This window comes from Ambystoma mexicanum, chromosome 11, assembly GCF_040938575.1.
Source record: "Ambystoma mexicanum isolate Mex_15411 chromosome 11, UKY_AmexF1_1, whole genome shotgun sequence".
Classification (NCBI taxonomy): Eukaryota; Metazoa; Chordata; class Amphibia; order Caudata; family Ambystomatidae; genus Ambystoma; species Ambystoma mexicanum.
This window is the reverse complement of record NC_090934.1, coordinates 1448660304-1448681260: the sequence shown is the minus strand read 5'-3', so window position 1 is coordinate 1448681260 and position 20957 is coordinate 1448660304.

Genomic DNA, 20957 nt, shown 5'->3' with positions numbered 1-20957 from the left:
CTGTTTTGTAAATGCAGGAACAATAGTATTTTTCCTCATTTGTAATTCGACTGCATAAGGAACTAGTTGTGCACAATGATAAGCCCTTCTTTTGTCTTCAAATTCAGGTGCCGGACCACCTAGGCGTGACCATATTTTTTGATTAAGGAAATCTAACACCATACACATTCTGTGCATGATGTCATTGCCCATGTAAAATTCATTTTGTGCTCCACTCACTATCCATACATTATGGTAAATTATTTTCTGCCCAATGCTAATTTTAAGCATGCATCTGCCTGCAATTCGGTTTTCAAAGTCTGGACTGTCCAACCCAGAAACATATTGGTTTTTAATCCTAAATTTCGGGATTTCTTCCCTCTCCATAATTTTTTGCAACAATTTCTCATTAATGAAACTCCTTTCATGTTCAAGCGCTAAAGTGGCTTTTATTGTTTTAAGATAATCATTTATACCAACGTGAACCCATGGTTGCTCATCTTCCATGTGTATTTCTGCCAGAGTGGTAATGTGTTTTTCTGAATCTGTTTTAGGAACAATATTCTGTTTGCATGTATTCTCTTTTAAGTAAAAACGTAATGTGTGCTCATCTATAGCAGTCTGCCAATCTTTCCTTGGGTCCAAGTATATTTGTACAGGTAGTTTTTCATTGTCGCTCTGATCTTTGTCTTGACACATTAATATAACAGTGACACTAGGTATGCAGCTATTCTGGAGATATACCTCCACAGCATCATTTGTTTTGGCAACGGTGTGACATTCTTTTATATTGCTGTTTTGTGATTTTAGTTTCTTAGGCCTCAATGGTTTCTTGGTTAAGGACCACAGCACTCCATTCACCCCATCTATGAGAGGAGACAATCTTTTCAGGCAATCTGTCCCCATCAGAAATGGAATTTCACAAATAGATGTGATCAATACCTCTTGTTTCATTCTGTGCTTTCCTATTTTTATGTCAACCTCAGTTACACCTATGATGGGCACCTCCTCCCCATTAAAGTTATGCACTGGGCCTTGATTTGCCTTCACTGTGATCTGACTCTGTGGAGGCCTCCCTTCATTGATACTCTTTACCAGCTCCTTGGACATAATTGTGGCCTGTGCGCCAGTGTCAATCATAGCGAAGGTGTGGCATTTTTCTTCTACAGTGATGGGTGCATAATATCTGTCCTCAACTTCCTCTAATACACATAAGAAATGTGAATTCTTACTGATTTCAGGGCTCACCTTTCTCAGGTCTTTTTCACTTTTGGCTAAGCACATTGGTAAATGAAAAGACATTTTTCCCTCCTTTTTACCCATTTCTGTGCGAGATATTTTATTCATTTCTCCATGTTCAGAGGTTTTTTGGAGTGTGGCCACCGTTCGCCCATCCATCTGGGTAACATCAGAGACCACATTACAACCTTCCAACTGAACATGTGTAACAACATCATTCAGCAATTTGTCATTTTTTAATTCTGTGCATTTGTGATCATTTAGTGTAATACCAGCCCTTTCAGCCTCTTCAAAAATATGTGGCTCAAAGAATTCTTCAGGTGATTGACTTGTACCCTCCTTGTGAGTATTTCCTTTTTCTGTCTGTGTTTGGTCATTGTTTTGCTTGCCCAGGGAAGGAGCTATGGCATCCCCACTTACTCCCTGTTCACTGGTATTCCCCATGCATGAGTCATTTTTCTTAAATCTGTCCCTTTGTTCTTTTGGAATTCCTAATGTTTCTTTTTCATTTGTGCAAATCTTTACTGTTTTATTTAGCTCTAAGTTAAACCGTATCTCTTTTTTAGAAGTATTTGCACTTTCTATCACAATTTCATTTACTGGTACTTTCATTTTTAATCCATTAGTCACCTCAGAGTCGTTATGCAAAATTATATCAGAGCAATCTGTCATTTTGGCACTGCAGTTATCATGAGTACTTAGTCACTTTTCGGAAGCCCCCCGGTCATTGCTATGGCCATCAGCCCCCTCTTTGGAAGGTTGTTTTTGCGCTGTATAGAGCTTTCCTATTTGCTCAGCTAACATTTTCACTTGGGCCTCAAGGCACTGGAACCTTTCCATCTCTCTAGGATCCTCTTTCTGTGGCCTAGGTCGATATTGGTTGTTTTCCCCCTGATTGGATCTATTCTGATACCTCTCAGGTGATTGATACCGGTTGGGATGGTTTCTGAACTCTTGATTCATTTGTGGAGGGGAGCGGGTTGCACCCATCCTTTGATTATAGTCCCCTGGTGGGGAATCATTGTACTGGCGTGAACTGTAGTTCACGTTTTGCCTCATGTCCTGTCTCTCAGATTGTGGGTACTGGCCCCTATGTTGATTTCCATTATCAGTAAATCGATCCACATATCGGGGCCTATCCTGATTACCATATATCATGGTGTTGGGATCAAACCTACTCTGTGTCCCCAATGACTGGTAGGGACCATCATTTCTTTGATCTTGATTTTGTCTCTGGTTATTGTTCATACCTGCCATATCAGACCGGTATCTTACCCGGGGTCTATCTCCTAAATATCTAGGGCTGATGTAGCTCTCTCTATTACTAGGATCATGTGATTGGAACATTGGTACAGGAAATGGCGATCTTTGTTGATTACCCCTTTGTTCAGGTGTCACATTATTTTTACCTTGGCTTTGAGCAGACTCAAGGGACATTTTGGCTGACCTGATTTCCATTACTGTGGCTGAGGGTTCTTTAGATTTAGGCCTAGTATCTTTCATTTTATCACTTTCTCTACCCTGACAATAGAGTACCTCATATAGCTTTGTGCTTTGATGTACAATCCATTCAAGGGACTTGTCACGGTCAAATTCACGGACCAATTGGGATATGATGTCTTTCTGTAGCCCATAGAAGTATGCGGTTTTAAACTCATTGGAATTTGAGTCAAAAGATACATCAAAGCGAGAGAATGCTCTTTTTAAGTCTTGTAAAAATTGGCGAGGTGATGTATTAGGTCCAGCAGTAATAGTGTACGCGACTTTCTTTGCCTCCTGCAATGACTGAAAAGGAGAAAAATGATGCCTAATTTCTTTTTCAAACTCCAGCCATGTCATTTTCTGCTGTTCATTTAATCCCCTTATGATGCTGGCCGTCGGGGCATCTAAAGTTAAATGAAAATATTGTCTGTACTGTTCCTTAGGTATCTGGAGCGCTTTAAAAATGTCATGTACCGCTTCTAAGTGATCCTCAATGCAGCATTCACCTCCCTTTTTAAATGGTTTGATCAGGGTTTTAATGGATTTCATTATTTTTATGGGGCTACTTGTTGCAATGCATGGAATTGCACTATTTTGTGATTCAATCCTGTTTTCAGGTGTATGAGATTGGTGGCTGCCCCCAATGGGAGTATCAAATCCCCCAAGGGCGCTGCAACCAAGTTCAGTCACCGGCCCTGTCACTGGGGCACTAGCTCTTTGGGCAGAGCTAGAATTCACCTCCACTCCATTGAATGTGGTACCCTGCCGCCTCTCCTGGGACCTGGGAATGCACATTTGCTGTTCTAAGTCCTTACACTTTTTAAGGAGTCTGTTGGCTTCATCATGCAAATAATTATTTTCATCACTCATTTTATTAATTGCCTCCTGCATATCGCACATTTGCATTTGGCATTCATTGAACTCTTTATTTCTCTTGTCTCTTTCTTGGATCATTTTAATCATTTCTTGTTCTGCACTCTGGAGATCACCTTCTTTTTCGCAATGTTCTTTTTGTAAAATCTGCATTTCTGAAACAACCTCATCTTTATCCTGCCTAATGTGATCCACTAAGGCTTTTAAGTGTGTCAATTCTTGCTCACTATCTTCAAATTGTTTCTTGCTTTGGGATAACTGAGTATCAAAGTCTCTGCATTTTAATTGCATGTCTTTTTGGCATACATCCAATTCTGCTCTCAACATTTCCTGATTTTTACTTGCCCCGTCTAATTCAGTCTTTAACCTGTTAATTAGCTGAGTATCATTCTCTTGCATTCGCAGGGACTTGTTTAAAATAAACCATATTTTGCCGCATAGCCGTATTAAACAGTCTTTCTCTGCACTTTTATCGGCTGCATTCAATAATCTTGTAAGGCAGACCTGAATTATGCTGCCTTCTGCAAAAATATTGTCTAGTTTTTCTTTCTGCACCTCACCCTGAATGCGGTTACTCCATTCTAAGGTACTGTTCGAAGACCAATTCCCATGTGCAAATAACTTTGCCTCTAAATATTGCACTAGATCTGAGAATGTGGTTTCCCTTTGTGACATTCTGAAATTCGTTTTTAGTGGCACACTGCTATTATAAAATGGGTTCCCTTTAATGTGCAAATGGCAGTGTGAGACACGCTTGCCACGCCCAGTAGGTACTCTATGATCACTTTCCCGGCCTGCAACGCACCATAAATATGTAGGGTATTTTGTGGAGATTTGGGGCCTGACGGTATTTTATTACCGCCGAAAAATAACTTAGCAATAATCACTCTTTGTATTCAGATTTGGCCATGTGCAACAATAATACAATGGACATGCATTATTTCAGCACCCAGACCTGCATATTTGGTATACGTGGTTGGTGGTATTTTGGTGAGCATAATTCCCTTGTTTTATTTGTGGCCCCAATGTCCAGAATCCCTTATCTTTGCTTAGATTTTTCGTGTGATCACTAGAGAGACCTCAGACCTGCATTCTAGGAAGACCACATTTTCCTGTGATAGTGTTGGTGTGCCACCATGGGCGAACTCACTGACTTATTTACGACAGAGAGCTATATGTGGTAGTCTTGTGGTAATTTCCACTACCTTATATACGGTAGGGAGCTATGTTCAGAGAGTCTCTCTTCCCGTTGGCTCATGTACCTCCAACAAGTTATGCTACAGTTACTCACAATTATTCATACTGATTCTGACATGCACACATCTGTCTTAAAATGACCATTGCACTGTTTAAAAATCTCCCCACATCATTGGCATTGTAATGGTAAATAGAAAATAAACCACCCGTCTGTTTTCAAATATTTTCTGTATTATAAAAGTTGCATTTAGACATGATCTTATTCTTTACAGAAATAAATAAAATGGTACAGTAAAAGCATTTTCTATGTCACACTGCAAAGAGCGTGGCGGAGAACAGAACTCAAATTGCAACATTGGTATTTGATTAAGACACGCACAGGAATCCTACACTGACTGCATATTTTTGTGCACACACCCGGCTCCCACGCTTAGGTAATTACCTTATCTGAGTGTTCTTCAGTTGTTCTCTTTGTGAATGTGGCTCTCTTGGATTAACTCCAGCAAAAAGGAACGCTTGCCTTCTCAAGCCGGGGTCATTGCCTGGAATTCTCAGCTTTTTCAGATAGGAATGCCTCAGCCAGTGGAAAGGTTTTTCTTTCAGCTCTCCCCAGTCTCGACTGCAGCAGGACACCGGAATTTGCATTCAGTCAGGACCCCACAGCCAGGTCCTCTCCCCAGTAGTGCAGAAAGATGTCTGCCTGTCTTTTTCCCTGATACTGCCCACTAAAACTTTCCTCTCAGCCCTCTGTATGACGTGTCCCAATGAAATCCATCATCTCTCATCCTCCTACTCTTCAACAATAGCTTCGCTTATACATTTGCAATTGTTGCAAATCTGACTTCCTCCTTCCTGCAGTTACTGTGCACAAAAACACGGAGAATCAGGCAGAGAAGAGAAGAGAAAAAAAAATCTGCACACACATTTAAATGGTTTTCAGAGTATGCCTAATTCTGCAGTGGAGAACACATTTTATTAGTGGGTTATATTAAAATAAGGTTTTATTAGTCAGGTTAATGGTTAATAGGTTAGCTGTTAATTTTCAAATGTGTCTCTAGCAATATAGGCATTTCAGGTGAAAAATAGTGTGCATTTTTAAATGAACACGTGTGCTTTTAACTGTAAAAATAGATTTGCATCTTATATGTTAAAATCGTTTTTGACTGAATAGTCTGTCTTTCCTTGTTAATCTGCTAACCCATATAGCAATGCACCGCACCCTTGTGGTGGTGGTGCTGCAAAAAAAATGTTGCTACTTGTGCAGTATTACTGTACTCTGTGCTGTTTGCTAAATATCCTTACAGCCCCCACGGTCGACCAGCCTGTGTGCACAACAAGAAGGGGCCAAGGGTTCCCAGTTAACAAATACTCAGTTGTAAAAGCTGCTCGCCGAGGCAGGCCATGGCTTGGTTGGGGTGCGGACCAGTTTGTGGATAGACCGTGAACGGTGACTCTCGGACCACCCGACTGAACACGTGAGTACCATTTGTGAAAGTTCCCAAGAGTAAGGGAAGGGTTAAGGAAGAAGGGGAACAGGTAATGGAGTGGGCAAAAAGGAAGTTAGGGTCTGTGTGAATGATACTGAGGCTTTTCTGATCTATCCTTTGTATGGCCATTAGGTTTTATGGAGATAAAGAAGTAAGAGAAGAGTGAGGAATCCTAACCCGAATGGGGTAGAAGGCGGCGCCGCGTAGCATTGTCTCGTCCAGTGCAGATAAATAAGTGAAGATAAAGAGAACATAGTAGGAGTCTTGTACACGTAGTAGACTCGGAGTAGTAATTTATAATATTCTTTTTCTGTGTAAACAGAATTTTTGGTAAGATAGTGAGAGGGAATAAGAGGTGGGAGTGCAGTAGAAAACTAGAGCAGGGGGTAACAAACTAAATTAAGTGGAAAAGGGAAGTAAAAGCGCGCCGGTAGTATATGTTACATGTTCTATGTTTTTACATTTCATGTTTTCATGTATGTCAAGGTGTTACATGTTGATCTGCTAGTAACTGTTTATGTGCATATAAGTTAATTAAGGCTAATTAAGAAAATTGAAAATGCAATGTATACGAAATGTTTTAAGTAATGGTAAATGACAAATGAAACAATTTACGGTCCCAATAAGTAGTGAAAAGGGGATAGGTTGTTGAAAAAGTATTGGTGCCAAAAGGTAAGAAGAAGGTTGCATAAAACATTGAAGTGAGAAGGGTATCAACCAAGCCCCTGTGTATCTGCACGCAGGAAATTTTAGTATCATGGGCAGAATTAAGCCATTAGCGCACATTTGCCAACATCTGCCATTGTATAGTGAGAAGATACAGAAGTACCATGACCAGTGGGTGACGGAGATAAAGGGAGATAGCGTAACACCCATATGGCCAGAAGGAGGGTCTTTTCATAAGAGGGTGCTGAATCTGGTATCTACACATTTGTTGGTGAGATATAAGGGAAAACAGTTACAGAACAGGAGGGAAGTGTTAGATTTGTGGCAAATGTTTGAGGAGATAATGCCCTCAGGAGAGGTAAGTACAGACAAAATGATCAAGAAAGAGAAGGCGTCAGAAGAGATAGGTGGGACAGCAAGAGGAGAATGTATGACAACCACAACTGAGAGTGATACTGCTAAAATATACCCATTGATGACAAGGCCTGCAGTAGAATACAGCGAGCCCCAGTACATGCTCACGTGCCCTACCCCGACTACCCGAGCAGAGGCAGAAGCCATTCTGGCTTGTACATTTCCCGCTCTGTCATCCCCTTCACTGCTTCTATCAGTTGATGTGGTTGCGTTCAGCGCTGCAACCTTCACTAACTTATTTTGTACTAATTTAACTTTGTCTGCCAACCTTTTCTGCGCTCCTTTTTTCTTTCTTTGATCTTCCTACAATGGTGTACAATTATGCTTTGAATCTCAGGCCAGCCGTGGCTTCTATTCCAGCTATTTTATCCAAGGCGTTCTGTTCCTCCTTCGGAAGCCCCTTTTTAATTAAGAAATAGAACAGGGCAGTGGATTGATCCCATGCCGTACCCGTTTCACTTCTCCACAGGTCTTGCACCCGGAGGATGAATTGCGTAGGCTCCTCCTCCTCTCCCATCGTGCATTGCATCACTAAGTGTAAATCCGGAATGTCTGGAAACGTTCGCTGCAATGCATCCCATACCTGTGCTCTGACGTTATTGAATGGCGATCTATCATGGCGGTCACAACTCATGGTCACTCCCGGGAACCCCACCTTCACCCACACTGCGTCTGCTTGGTCACCAACAGCGGACACCAACAAAGTTTTCACATTCCCTATTGCTAATGGGGCTCCTGCTGTGTTCTTTTCGAATGCGGGTATCCACTTCCCTGCCCCACCGAGAGAGGGGGGAGAAGTTTCAACAGGTTGTTCTTATCCATTTGGGCCCACGGAATGTAGTGCGGCCTTCCTGCCCCTTTGTGTATCAGTGGCATTTGTAATTTGTGCTTTCTTCCTGTTTTACTTACCGTCCCCTTCTTTGTCTTACTCACAAGCGTGTTTCCTACTCGTTGTCTTAACCTGCCTTGCCATCTTGGTGGCGCCCTTTCATCTAGTTCATCGATATGGAATGGCAGCAGGGATCCCACCGCTGCTACCCTTTCTTTGTATTCATACAAATAGCTCCATATTTCATCTACTTCTTCTTCCCGCTCCCTTTCTTCTTGTCCTTCCCCACACTGCCTGTCTGGGGTTGTTGGTTATATTATTCTCACAGGCTTACCATTTAAATAAAACAGAAACTCTCCAGATTGCCACTCCTGCTCTTGCCCTGTTGGTATTGGTGCTCACTGCGATGGTTCTGGTGTCGCTGGTGCCGATTCTCCTGCGACACTTGGTGAGGGTGTGAGGTCTGCCGCTGCCAATGGTGGCACTTCCCCTCCTCCTGGCAACATCTGGCCCCTATCGCACAACTGTCTTAATTGTATTATTTCTATCTCACGTGTGCAAGCTGTCTGTCTAGGTCCACAGTTAGTCATGCTAAATTCACTGGTGGGGTGCTAGTGGGGCCGTAAAGCCTCCATCTGTCATACAGGGGTGGTGCAGGAGGACAAGAACAGTGTGACAGAGAGGACCAGTACGGAGGGCCCCAATGGCAAGGAAGACCAACAAGAGGATGAGGTGGGTACAGGGGTCCAAGAGGGGGATTCGGAAGAATGGGAAACATAGGATTTGGTGGGCCCGGGATGAGAGGAGGACCACAAGGGTCCTGTTGGAACTATGGAAGATGGGGGCACTATTCAAGAGATTGTAGAATGCGACCCGTGGGTTACTTCCAAGGACATCCCCCTATGGGAAATGAACAGCAATACGGACATCCACACCCAGGTAGCCCCTACGGGTTACCTACGGGAGAGGGTGGGCAAAATGATCAATATTATAATTAGCCCGAAATGCAGCAAAGACAGCCACCTCAGCAACAGCAGCCACAACAGAGGGGAGCGCAACAGCCTATGACCAGACAAAATACAATAGGGAACGTGAACAATAACCTTTTTTGCAACATCAGCTAATGGTGCATCTGCACCTTTTCACGGTGCAGCGTTAGTAGGAGATAGCGTTTTCTCAGTGCCAGGAAATGAGGCTTGCGCAGATTAGGACAGCCCACAGAGAGCACTTGCATGTCCAGTCCAATCCACTACCCTACGTGCAGAAGAGGAACCACTAGTGGGAACAGAGATAGGAAACAAGAAGTTTATCTTTATGGTAGACTGAAGAGCAGGGCAGTTTCTGCTCTCGGGAAGAAATTTGGAAACGCAGGCGTTCTCTGGGGCTATTTTAAAAGTTCCTTACTCATAAGATCTTGACATTCCAGTGGGGGGAAAAAACAGTGCACGCACCCTTACTGTATCATGAATACGCACCAATCAATTTGCTGGCAAGAGATTTGTTGAGTAAGTTAAATATGACTATCTCTTTTACCGAGCGGGGAATAGTGTGTTCAACCCCAGGAGTATGCCCCGTACGAGCAATGTTGATGATCAGTACCATGACAAACGAAGTTGCAGTAAGAGGGGTGCCCATTGACATGGACATGTTCATTTACGGCATCAGAGTGTTAGCTCGAGTGGTGCCAGAAATAACAAGAAAGGAATGGAGGGTGCCCTCAGACTTTATCTTTTGTCCAATTGTAAATACAGACGTTATGCCAGGAATCATTTTTTCTATTGATCTAGAGGGGGTTCAGGTCTCAAGCAAAAGTATCGCGGTGACAGGACTGGACACACATGGATGCGAATGGAGAACAGTACTATGCATAGACCCAAACATAATGCTGCACAATTTAACTGATGAAGAGCTTTTCACTGACAATGAGAGTGATGGGGAAATAATAATGGATATAAGTATACCATGCAACATCATGATTCAGTACAGGGAGATATACAACTCACTCATGGCCAGTGTTAACGTGCCACCCACAATATTTGAGGAAGACATGGAAAGAGTACTACCTGAGATTTGGACAACAGGTGCCCATGATGTAGGGTTATTGCATGAAGTAACACCCGTTAAGATAAAATTGAAGCCAGGTGCTATACCTCCAAGGGTTAATCAGTACCCACTATCAAAAGAAGCGGAAGAGGGGATCAGAGGAACAATAAGTGCTCTACTAAAACAAGGAATAATAGTTCCATCCAACTCCCCATGTAATACAGCGATTTTTCCAATCAAAAAAGCAAAAGGAGGGATGTGGAGAATGATACAAGATCTATGCCCACTTAATGACGTCCTCCAGAAAGAGTTCCCATTAGTGCCTAACCCGGCATCAATACTGTGCAGCATACCCAAAGAGGCCACATGTTTACGGTGATGGACCTGAAAAACGCTTTCTTTTCAATCCCACTCGACCCAAGCTCTCAGTACCTCACGACGTTCACGCTAGGGGAGGAACAGATATGAACATTGCAGGTTACCGCAGGGATATTGTGAAAGCCCCAGCATTTTCAAAAGGATCCTACACAAATATCTTGGAAATATTGATGTAGAGAGCACGATAATACATTATGTAGATGATTTGCTCATCTGCAGCAAAAGCAAAGAACAGTGTAGAGAAGATTCTGTAACATTGTTGAATTTGCTAGCTACAAAAGGATATAAGGTAGATAAAGGAAAATTGCAATACTGCCTAGCCGAGGTTCTGTACCTAGGGCAACTAAAGATGTTAAAAGATGACTTCCTGACAGAGCAACTGCCATATGCCACAATTAATACCAAAAACAGTAAAAGACATGCAAAGGTTTCTCGGCATCTGTAATTACTGCTGCGCCTGGATACTTGACTACGCAGCATACACGTGCCCTCTGCTGCAAGCACTGAAAGAGTCCCAAAAGAATACTGCTCCAATAAAATGGACACATGACATGATGAAGCAGTACTTCAAGTTACAAAACCTGACCGCACACGCACCAGGTCTTGCGAACCCAGATTATGACAGGGAATTTTACCGACTCTTGCAATGCAATGGCACACTGATGACTGCAGTATTGACACAGAAAACGTCACTAGGCCACAAGCCATTGGCCTACTACAGCAGAATGCTGGACACAGTAATGCAAGGCCACATCGCATGCGAAAAAGCTCTCTTTGCGGTGGCCTTCGCCATTGAAAAAAGCACCACATTTGTAATGGGCTGCCCAGAGACACTGTACGCGGAGCATTCACTCTTTGCGATTTTAGAAAGATCCAACTCAACATTGACAACACAGAGGGCAACGGTTTACGAAATAATAATATCCAGCACTAATGTTCATGTGGTCAGATGTAAAACAGTAATTCCAGCCACGTTCATCACAGAACCATGCACTGTAGAAGACATGCAGGAACACGACTGTGCTACATACGAGGGAGAGGAAGATGATATCCCTAAAGCAAGTGAGAATGCATTACAGGAAGGGGAAATATACTTCATAGATGGGTCAGCATCCATAGATACTGAAACAGGGGAAAACACATGGGGATGGCAGTGGTAAGAATGGAAGAGGACAATTATGAAACAATTCTCCAAAAACACCTCCTTTCTCATCACTCCGCTCAAGCAGCGGAACTGGTGGCATTAATTGAAGCGCTGCATACAGCAAAAGGATGTGCAGTGACTATATATTCGGATTCAGCATATGCCACAACAACAGTACATTCAGGATTATCATGATGGCGACAAAGAGGGTATCGAGGGGCAGATGGGTCACCAGTACAACATGCTGCATTACTAAATGAACTGATAGAAGCACTAGCGGAACCATCAGTAGTGGCAGTGGTGAAATGCCAAGCCCATACTAACAACACAGATGCAATCTCATTGGGGAACATGGCAGCAGACGCGGCAGTGAAAGACGCCTCGTATTTCAATGTACCTCCAACAATTGAATGCATTGTCAAAACGCCCACCGCACAATCAGTAGAAGAAGGGTATAGCAATACACCAATAACACAAATAATAGAGTTACAGAGAAGAGCACCAATAGAAGAGCAAGAATTGTGGGCCGAACGACGGTGCAAACAATCACCAACAGATCTGATCTGGCGACAGGTAGTGACTGGGAAAGTAGTAATGCCAGTGGAACTATTGGAAGTAGCGTTCCAGCAGCTGCATTTCCCGGCCCATGTAGCGAAACAACATATCGCGGCAGACATACAAGAGCACTGGTTCGTTCCCAACCTGCAGGAACATCTGTCAAAATTCACCATAGAATGCACCACATGCCAAACATACAGTTCAGGGATGACCCTAAGAACATTGTGAGGAACTCTACTGTGTCCTGTGGGGCCCTTTAGAGAGCTCCACATTGATTATGCGGACATGGGGGAGAGATGTAATGGGGCAAGGTATTTGATTGTGGTGGTATGCCCCTTCTCAATATGGGTGGAGGCAGGACCATGGGCCTCATTACGACTCAGGCGGTAAGGGGTTAACGGCAGCGTAAACAGCGCCGACCCTTACCGCCTGAGTACGAGGTCCCTTAGCGCCATGGAGGTTTTAACACCTGCTTTTAGCAGGTGTTAAAATCCATGGCGCTAAGGGACCATGGAGTTAATTACGCCACCGTAATTTACGGTGGCGTAATTAACGCCTTCCCCACTCCCATTATGCCCTATGGGGCAAAAATGGGAATGGGGAAGGGTAAATGGGGTTTGGGGACTTACCGCCCCCGCCAACCTCGGAATGGGGCGGTAAGTCCGCCAACCACCATGGCGTAAACGTAGTTTACGCCATGGTGGTAAAGTCACGGCCCAGGCGGTAACTTACCGCCTGGGTCGTAATGAGGCCCTATGTCTCCACACGGATGCAAAGTGTGCTGCAAAGTTTTGGTATGGAAGGTGTCCTCAAGGTGGGAAATTTGTGATGTAATAAGATCAGACAACGGCACACATTTTGTGAATGACCTCTTCAAAGAAGTAACATCGCTCCTAGGGGTTAAGCACAAACTGTGTTCTATTTATCATCCAATGGCTAACGGAATGGCGGAAAAGATCAACGGCCTGCTCAAAAGTAAATTGTCAAAGCTGTGCAACACACTTAAGAAACACTGGGTATATTGCCTGCCCCTAGCACTGTTCCAACTCCGAACGCAGCCAAGCAAAGACCACCATTTAAGCTCCCATGAAATTGTGACGGGCAGGCATATTCATATGCCACTCTCCCCAATAAGAAAAGCATCAGATGCGCACCGGCTGCCACAGTGCTGGGGGAAGAATTTCAGGAATACCTCACCCTGTTGATGTGCTCAGTACGTAGCATAGCGCGACAAATTGCACCACCCTTCACTGAGAATACTGCGACAGACACTGCAATGCTGGCCCCAGACTGTCCAGGGGGCCCATTATTGCCAGGCGACAATGTATATGTAAGGAGTTTTGTTCGGTGGTGGAACTCGCCGAAGTTTCATGGACCTTATCAGGTCATTTATTGCACACCCACTGCTGTAAAGATCAAGGGACTGAAATATTGGGTGCATCTCTCAGATGTGAGGAGAGCACGCGATAGTGCACTCACTCAGTGTGAGCAAATAAGCAACAATGAAATAGTGAATGAAGTGGAAAAGTAATTGCAAAAAGAATAAAACAAACAATGAATATGAATGTGTTTGCATGGCTTTCTTTCTTTCTTTCTTTCTTTCTTTCTTTCTTTCTTTCTTTCTTTCTTTCTTTCTTTCTTTCTTTCTTTCTTTCTTTCTTTCTTTTTTTCTTTCTTTCTTTCTTTCTTTCTTTCGCTCTTATGTCCTCTCGACAACATTCCTTATAGTATATTTTCCTACACTCTCCATCAAATCAAATAAAAGGTAAAATAAATTGTGTACATAAGGAAATGATGTCAGTAGCTCAGTATAAGCAAAATGTAGATTGAGTAGAAAAGTATTATATTGAAAGATTTATAGTAACAAGTAAGAGAGTAAAAAGGAAAATATCACAAACAGTAATGAACTATGTAATGTAAAGAATTAATGTATGCTCGTCACTTAACCATTTTATATCGCCCATCCAGGTAACACAATGGCCGAAAAGAGCGCGCGCAGAGATGACGGCTTAATGTTAGTTAGCGATAGGATTGCCAATAAGTACAGTAATGACGAGTGTGCTTTGAAGTATTCTGCTGTCTTGTTGTCTGTAATGTTATTCTTCATGGCCTGGTACTACACCATCCTGTGTGTTGCCCATGTTAAGAAAAAGGGGGGGAGCGGGGCACAGCTAATACGAGAAGGGTCGGTACTAATATGGACAGGGGTAAAAACAATGTGGAAAGAAAACTATCCCACTAATGATTATGATGCCAATACAACCTACACTATGATGCACTTTAATGACACAACAACAACCCCCCTCCTTCCAATTGCTGCTAAAGACTAGTATAATGATAATGAAACTAATGAGTATGATGGTGACTATTTTTGGCCAAATAAACTCAACCAAATAAGTTTTAATGCACAGACAACCAGAGACCCTACCTCTCTTTATATTGCTGCTATTCATGAGTCACCAGAACAGCTAGCTGGACACACAGTGAATAATGTTAATGACACAGCATGAGCAGGGATGTTCCCAATACACTACCGAAAGGTTACAAGTTACCGCAAAGGGGGAAAAAGGAGAGGAAAAAGGGGTCAGGTGGGAAAAGATATGAAATCTTCCATGGCCTGGGATTAGACAAAATAGAAGACCCCTGCCACCCCGACCAGTCGGGTGCTACAGCAAAACAAGCTACAAAGGAGAGCTGCTATGTCTGCTCACTCATATCACACGCATCAGGGACGCCCAAAATACTGGTGCCACAAGAGGTACCCTTGTCAGACGCCCAACGTTTGATTCATCTCATATTGTGTAGGATTCGGAGCACCTTCCAGGCACACACAGTTACAATAGAGATACTGCAGAACGAGAGAACATGCACAAGCAGTCGACAAGGAGTAATGTGCATCAAGGAGCCATTCTTTGTTATAAAAGGAACAAGATTCATGGAAAGCAAATGGCATGCTGAAATAATCGAGTGCAAAGCTGATGCACTCAGAGGACTCACTGAAGAGAAATTTCAATGGGTAAAAGAAATGTGTACCCCCGTTTGGTCCCAGCACATTGCCAAACTCATGTGGGTCACTGCGCTACAAAAGCCAATCAAGACGCAAAAAGAAATACCACATGAACTATGCTTTCACAGAGAAGGAAAAGTGCCCATGGGCACGAATGAACAATGCAACAAGACAAGCAGCATCCCAGACATGAAGAAAGGAACAGCGGCCCTCAGGAATATGTATTGGATCTGTGGCAAACAAGCATACCTGCACCTCTCGGCGTCGTGGAAGGGCACTTGCGCCCTAGCCACCCTACATTCGGCTCTGATGGTAATCCCAGAAAGTCACATCCAAGGTGGAAAGGGAGAATCGGCTGGTATATCGGCAGCAGGAGAATCGGCTGGCACATCGGCAGCAGGACAATCGGCTGACATTTCGGCAGCACCCCAGCCAGTGGTAACAGAGCCTCCAGCATATGAACTGTTGTCAGAAAATGACTTAAAAGAAAGACTCTCTCGCAAAAGAAGATCATCTAATTACATCTACTCCGAATCATCTGCTCTTCTTGCTGAGATCCCAGTGAAGTATAAGCTCTTTAACTCCGCAGAGACATTCTTTGATTCACTCCTAACGCCAGGGCTCCAGGCCCGAACTAATGCCAAGTGGTTACAAGTAGTCTGCTGGGAGCTGATCCAACTCGCCAACGACACTGAAGAAGGGTTCAATGTTATAAAAGTGGAACTTCGTGCTTTGTGCCTAATGACAATGCAGAACCGGTACGTCCTAGATCTCCTCCCGATTATACGGTGGTGTTTGCCGTATAATCGGGAGCGCATGTTGCACATTTGTGTCCTCTGAAGATGCAGATAATGGAACACTTTCCCATGTGATCTCAGCAGTACACAACATGTTCAGCTGGATACCGTCCTGGTTCAACACCATGATGAAAATCTTTGTTCCAGTCATCGTCCTCATAATGCTATTTTTCTGTGTGTGCCAATTAGGTATCCGATGTTGTGCAAAATCTATGCCTAATTCAGCTATGATGATGATAACGATGGGCCGAACAGGTAATGGCAACAACTATGATAGATGCACAAATGCAAACTGGGGAACCTAACCCACCAAACTATCACATGACAACGGTATACCACTAGAATGGGGATAGGGTTGACAATTTGTATCACACCACCATAAAAGAACAAAGAGAGCTGCAATGGTACAATGAAATATGGGTGGACCTGGATGGGGATGGAGGGATATATATGACATGCACCCGTGATGAGTATGCACGGAACAGGCACAGTGTGAAGAGCGTATGTAGTGCATGGATGCCCATAAAAGGTACAGCAGCCTGGGATGAAGCAATAGCTGAAGCTGAGTATTATCGAAGAGAGAACAAAAGAACTAATAGTTTGTTACTTTAAATGTAATGAAAGGGGGGAATGTGTGGGAGTGAGGGGCCAGTAGGCCCCCGTCCCTCCCTTCCTTTAGTACAAACTTGGACCATGTGCCTCCAATGTTGGGGAGTGCCCCCATTGCCCTTATGTAATGCCAACATCGGTTGGTACTTGCGTAGATGGGGCTGTTGCGCAGGACACAGGGCATCCATTTTGTGCACCTTTGACTCCATCTTGGTAATTATGCCTCACTGCGATAATACGAAAAGGCTTCCCTCCCCTTTGCAGCGCCGTGCACACCGCGCACATGACCCCCATCTTTTCTCTCACTGTGTCTGGAAAACTCTGCAGCCCCATTCTCACACTCAAGCTGGAGGTAATTGCAACAACGAACAAATGTAACATCTCCCTCTTCCTCTGAGATCACTGCCCAGCATGTGAACCGGCTTGAGCCAGGCTCTGTAGCTCATCCATCTCCACAAATCTGTCCATGCCCCCTCACCCTCGCTATTGGAAAGTTACTGCCAGTGTAACCCTGTGTCCCTGCAAGGTATTCTCTTGATGTACCAGATATGCAACCTCGCCACGATGCCCACCTAGCGGGCCCCCAACTAACATTAGACCTTTGTCGCAGTATATTGTCTCTCACTACTAACAAATGCCAACCTGCCTTAGATTCTTTATGAGTCCAGACCCTCGCTTCAATCAATGTTATCATGATGGTCCTGACCTTCACCCCTCCTGGACGCTGACAGTCGGACCACGTGATGTTCACCCTCCCGCCAAAGAAGCAACCAATCCGGATCAAACAGTGCCTCTACAAATATATAATACTATAATGTCTACCCAATCCTGCACTGACTTAGTATCCTTTGTTGATTGCGCCATCTGTGATGATTTTTCTCTTTATAATGTGATGTAATTGAAATGTTTGCCAGAGCGCTCTCAGGCAGCAGAGTTCTTTGGATGCCAATTCTATATAAAACATTTTGAACTCTCACACCCTGTTCTCTTAGCCTCATTCCCCGTCTGGGGTGTGTCTTATTTGTTCTTATTGCACGTTTAAGACGGGGGAGGGGCTCTTACACCATGCCACTGAACAAAATTGCTGCTTCTACTGTGAGCTCCTGGAACATTAAATGCCTTCTGTAGTGCCCCTCTGCAGTCTGGGAGACAAATGCTGAAGTACCCCATTCGCTATAACGCTTAAAGCCATAGTGGGTGTGTTCCTTTCATCCCTGCTCCGTGCCATATCAGTGCAAAAGATAGTTTGAGGCTTGGTCCTCCCTACCACCCTCCACCAACCTGTAGGAATCACCATTGCGAAACTCACCAGTGCTGGCCCCATCCAGCTGCACAAGTGCCTGATTTCTCTGCTGTGGTTAACTGGCTGTTGTGCTGAGAACACCCTTAAAGCGCTGGTGTGTGGGTTCCTACTTGGCCCACAACCTGTGCTACCTGAAGGTGGAGATGAAAACGAGAGCTTAGGTATGGTGGAGAGGCTACAGGTGGACCAGCCGGCCAAAAGACTTCTGTTAAATCAGAGGGAGAGGATCTCGGTGGCAGCACTAGGGGTAGGTGCGCTTTTCTGTGCAGGCATCCATCTTGAGGGGAAGACTTGTCCTGAATTGATTCTGTAGCAGACAGAGCCCAATATAGTGGTAGGAGGGGCTAGATCTGAGAGATAACCAATAGCACAATATCTTTCAGGAGGGATTGGGATGGACAGCTGTGCCCTGCTATGAGAGCTTTGCAGACACGAGCTGCTTAGGGCTACTGGAAGCCATTCATTTGGTGAACTTTAGATCAATTACTGACTGGCTAAAAGGTGATTAAAAGTACACAATTCCCCCAATGTTAAATGTTGATAATCCTAGGCTTTTTTAGGGAGTGAGTTCTATCCCCATGAACGCTTCCTATGTTGTAATCCATGGGAGATGCGCATAAATGCATGCAGAGAGCTCGCAAGAAGTCTGCTTTCTTTGCTGCTAGGGGTAAGGGCAAGAGGAGCTTTTCATGGCACCACTACTTCTGGCTGTAACTCCCTCTGCAGGTGGGCAATCATGGGAATTCTCTAAAGTTTTAAACTAGCACATCCATGACTGATGAATAACTAGATGAGACGAACACGGTAGTCCTGAAACTGGAGGATAAAACAGATGCATACAAGCACACTGCCGCAATGCTTCAAATAAGGTCTCCTGAAAAATCTGATGAGTTGAAAATGCTTGTTGGAGGGCTGAAAAAAATAACAAAGCTCTAGACGCATACGACCGATACATGACAGACAATGGGCCTCATTCTAAGTGTGCGGGTCCAGAAACAACGGTGCTGGTAAACTTACCGGCACATTGTTTCTGTACTGACACACTACAACTCTGCGGGTGGGTGCCATCCCACCCGGCAGGTCAGACCTGCCGGGCAGGATGGCACCCGCTAGCCGAGTTTTCACGGGAGCACCGGCACTGTTAGCAATGGTGCCGGTGCTTCTGTGGTCCCCATTCCCATAGAGTCCTGCATTCTGGGTCCGGGTTGTCGGAATAGGGACTTACTGGGTCATTCCAACCTTGGAGGACCCGGTAAATCCCCATTCTGAAAACCATTCCCCATTCCCATTGCGCCCCCATAGGGCTCAACGGGAGTGGGGAAGGAGCTAATTGCGGGCCCGTTATTAGCTCCATGGTCCCTTAGCGGCTCCTGCTAAGGGCGGCTGGTAAAACCAGCCGGCCTTAGTGGGACCCACTAAGGGACCTCGGAATACGGAGGTAAGGAGTTACCCACAACGGCATCCTTACCCGTGCCGGTAAGCCCTTACCTCCAACCTCGTAGTGAGGCCCAATGTTGCATGTCAATCATATGCGATGATACCAAGATCTTTAGGAAACTAGGAAACTTTGATGATTCCCTGCACAGGGTAGGGCAATGTTTGAACAAAGTAGGCGCCTGGATGTCTAAGCAATGATTGCAACTCAGTAAAACAGAAGTGTCCTTGTTTGGGATAAAACTCCTACTACTTCAGGAATCAACCCACCCTCCCAATCCATGCTTCATGGGCTCGAGTTTAACTTTTGCTCCCAAACTCAAGGACTTGGGCTGCTTTTGGTAAGATGATCTAAGGTGCCAAAGTCAGGCAGGAGCGAAATTACAATCCGTGTTCTTCTCCCTGAGCCTGCTTCCCTTACCCTTTCTGTATTTCCAGAGTAATGATCATGCCTCCATTGTGGGGGCATTAGTCAATTCTCAACTAGACTGCAGCAACAGGATGTTAGCTGGCAGCCCAATGAAGTATATGAACAGGCTTCTGAAAGCACAAATTCATCTTTAATGTCCCGAAATGTGCTCCAGTTTCAGCCTTGCCACAATCCCCCCACTGGCTTTCAGCGAGTGACAGAATTGACTTCAAGATTCTTTACTTGATTTTTAAATGCTTAAACAACTTCATGCCCTCATATCTTTAAAGAGAAATTGATGAGATGCCAACCAACTCGATCACTGTGCTCCACTGATAAACTGCTAATGGTCGTGCCCCCATCACGATGCGTCTCTAGGGGTTATAGACATTTTTCAGTATGCAGCCCCAGATCATGGAACAGCCAGCAATGGACGATGAGGAACAAGAAAACACTGCTACAATTTCTGAAATCCCTTAAGACCCATGTTTTCAAATAGCTTTTAAAATGACAGGTGGTTGGACTGTTGGTTCTGGTTACATATTTGGAGTGCTTAAGTGGGAACATCTGCACCCAGATTCAGTTAAGTCTGTTCGGTCCGCATGATATAAAACTTCCAAAATCAAAATCAAATACTGCATATGCTAAACACTGGGTGCTGTATTACTGCATGCAGAAATGGTATTCACGTTTGGAGGTATTGCTAGGTGTAATACCACCCAACTCATAATCAGGCCCATTGCTTTGTAAATGCTGTTCTAATGGGTCTCTTTTGATTTTGGAAATATTACACTGATTTTGTATAGTGTTTTCTGACAGATAGATTTCCTGAATACGAAAGTTATTGATGCTCAATTTATAACATGATAAGGATAAAGAGATGGATCGGCCTTAATGGGATTTGCATATGTGTCCTGAAGGTTGAACACAGATGCTGGGGGAGAGTGCTTAACTAAGTGAGCTAGGCGATAAGGTGAAGCCAACTGATAAATACATTAATGAATATATTTATATGTAAGACATATCTTAAAAACAACGTGTTGCCTAACTGGAAACCAATGAAGGTCTTTCCGATAAAATGTGTATGAAGACATTTAGGAAACTCTGAG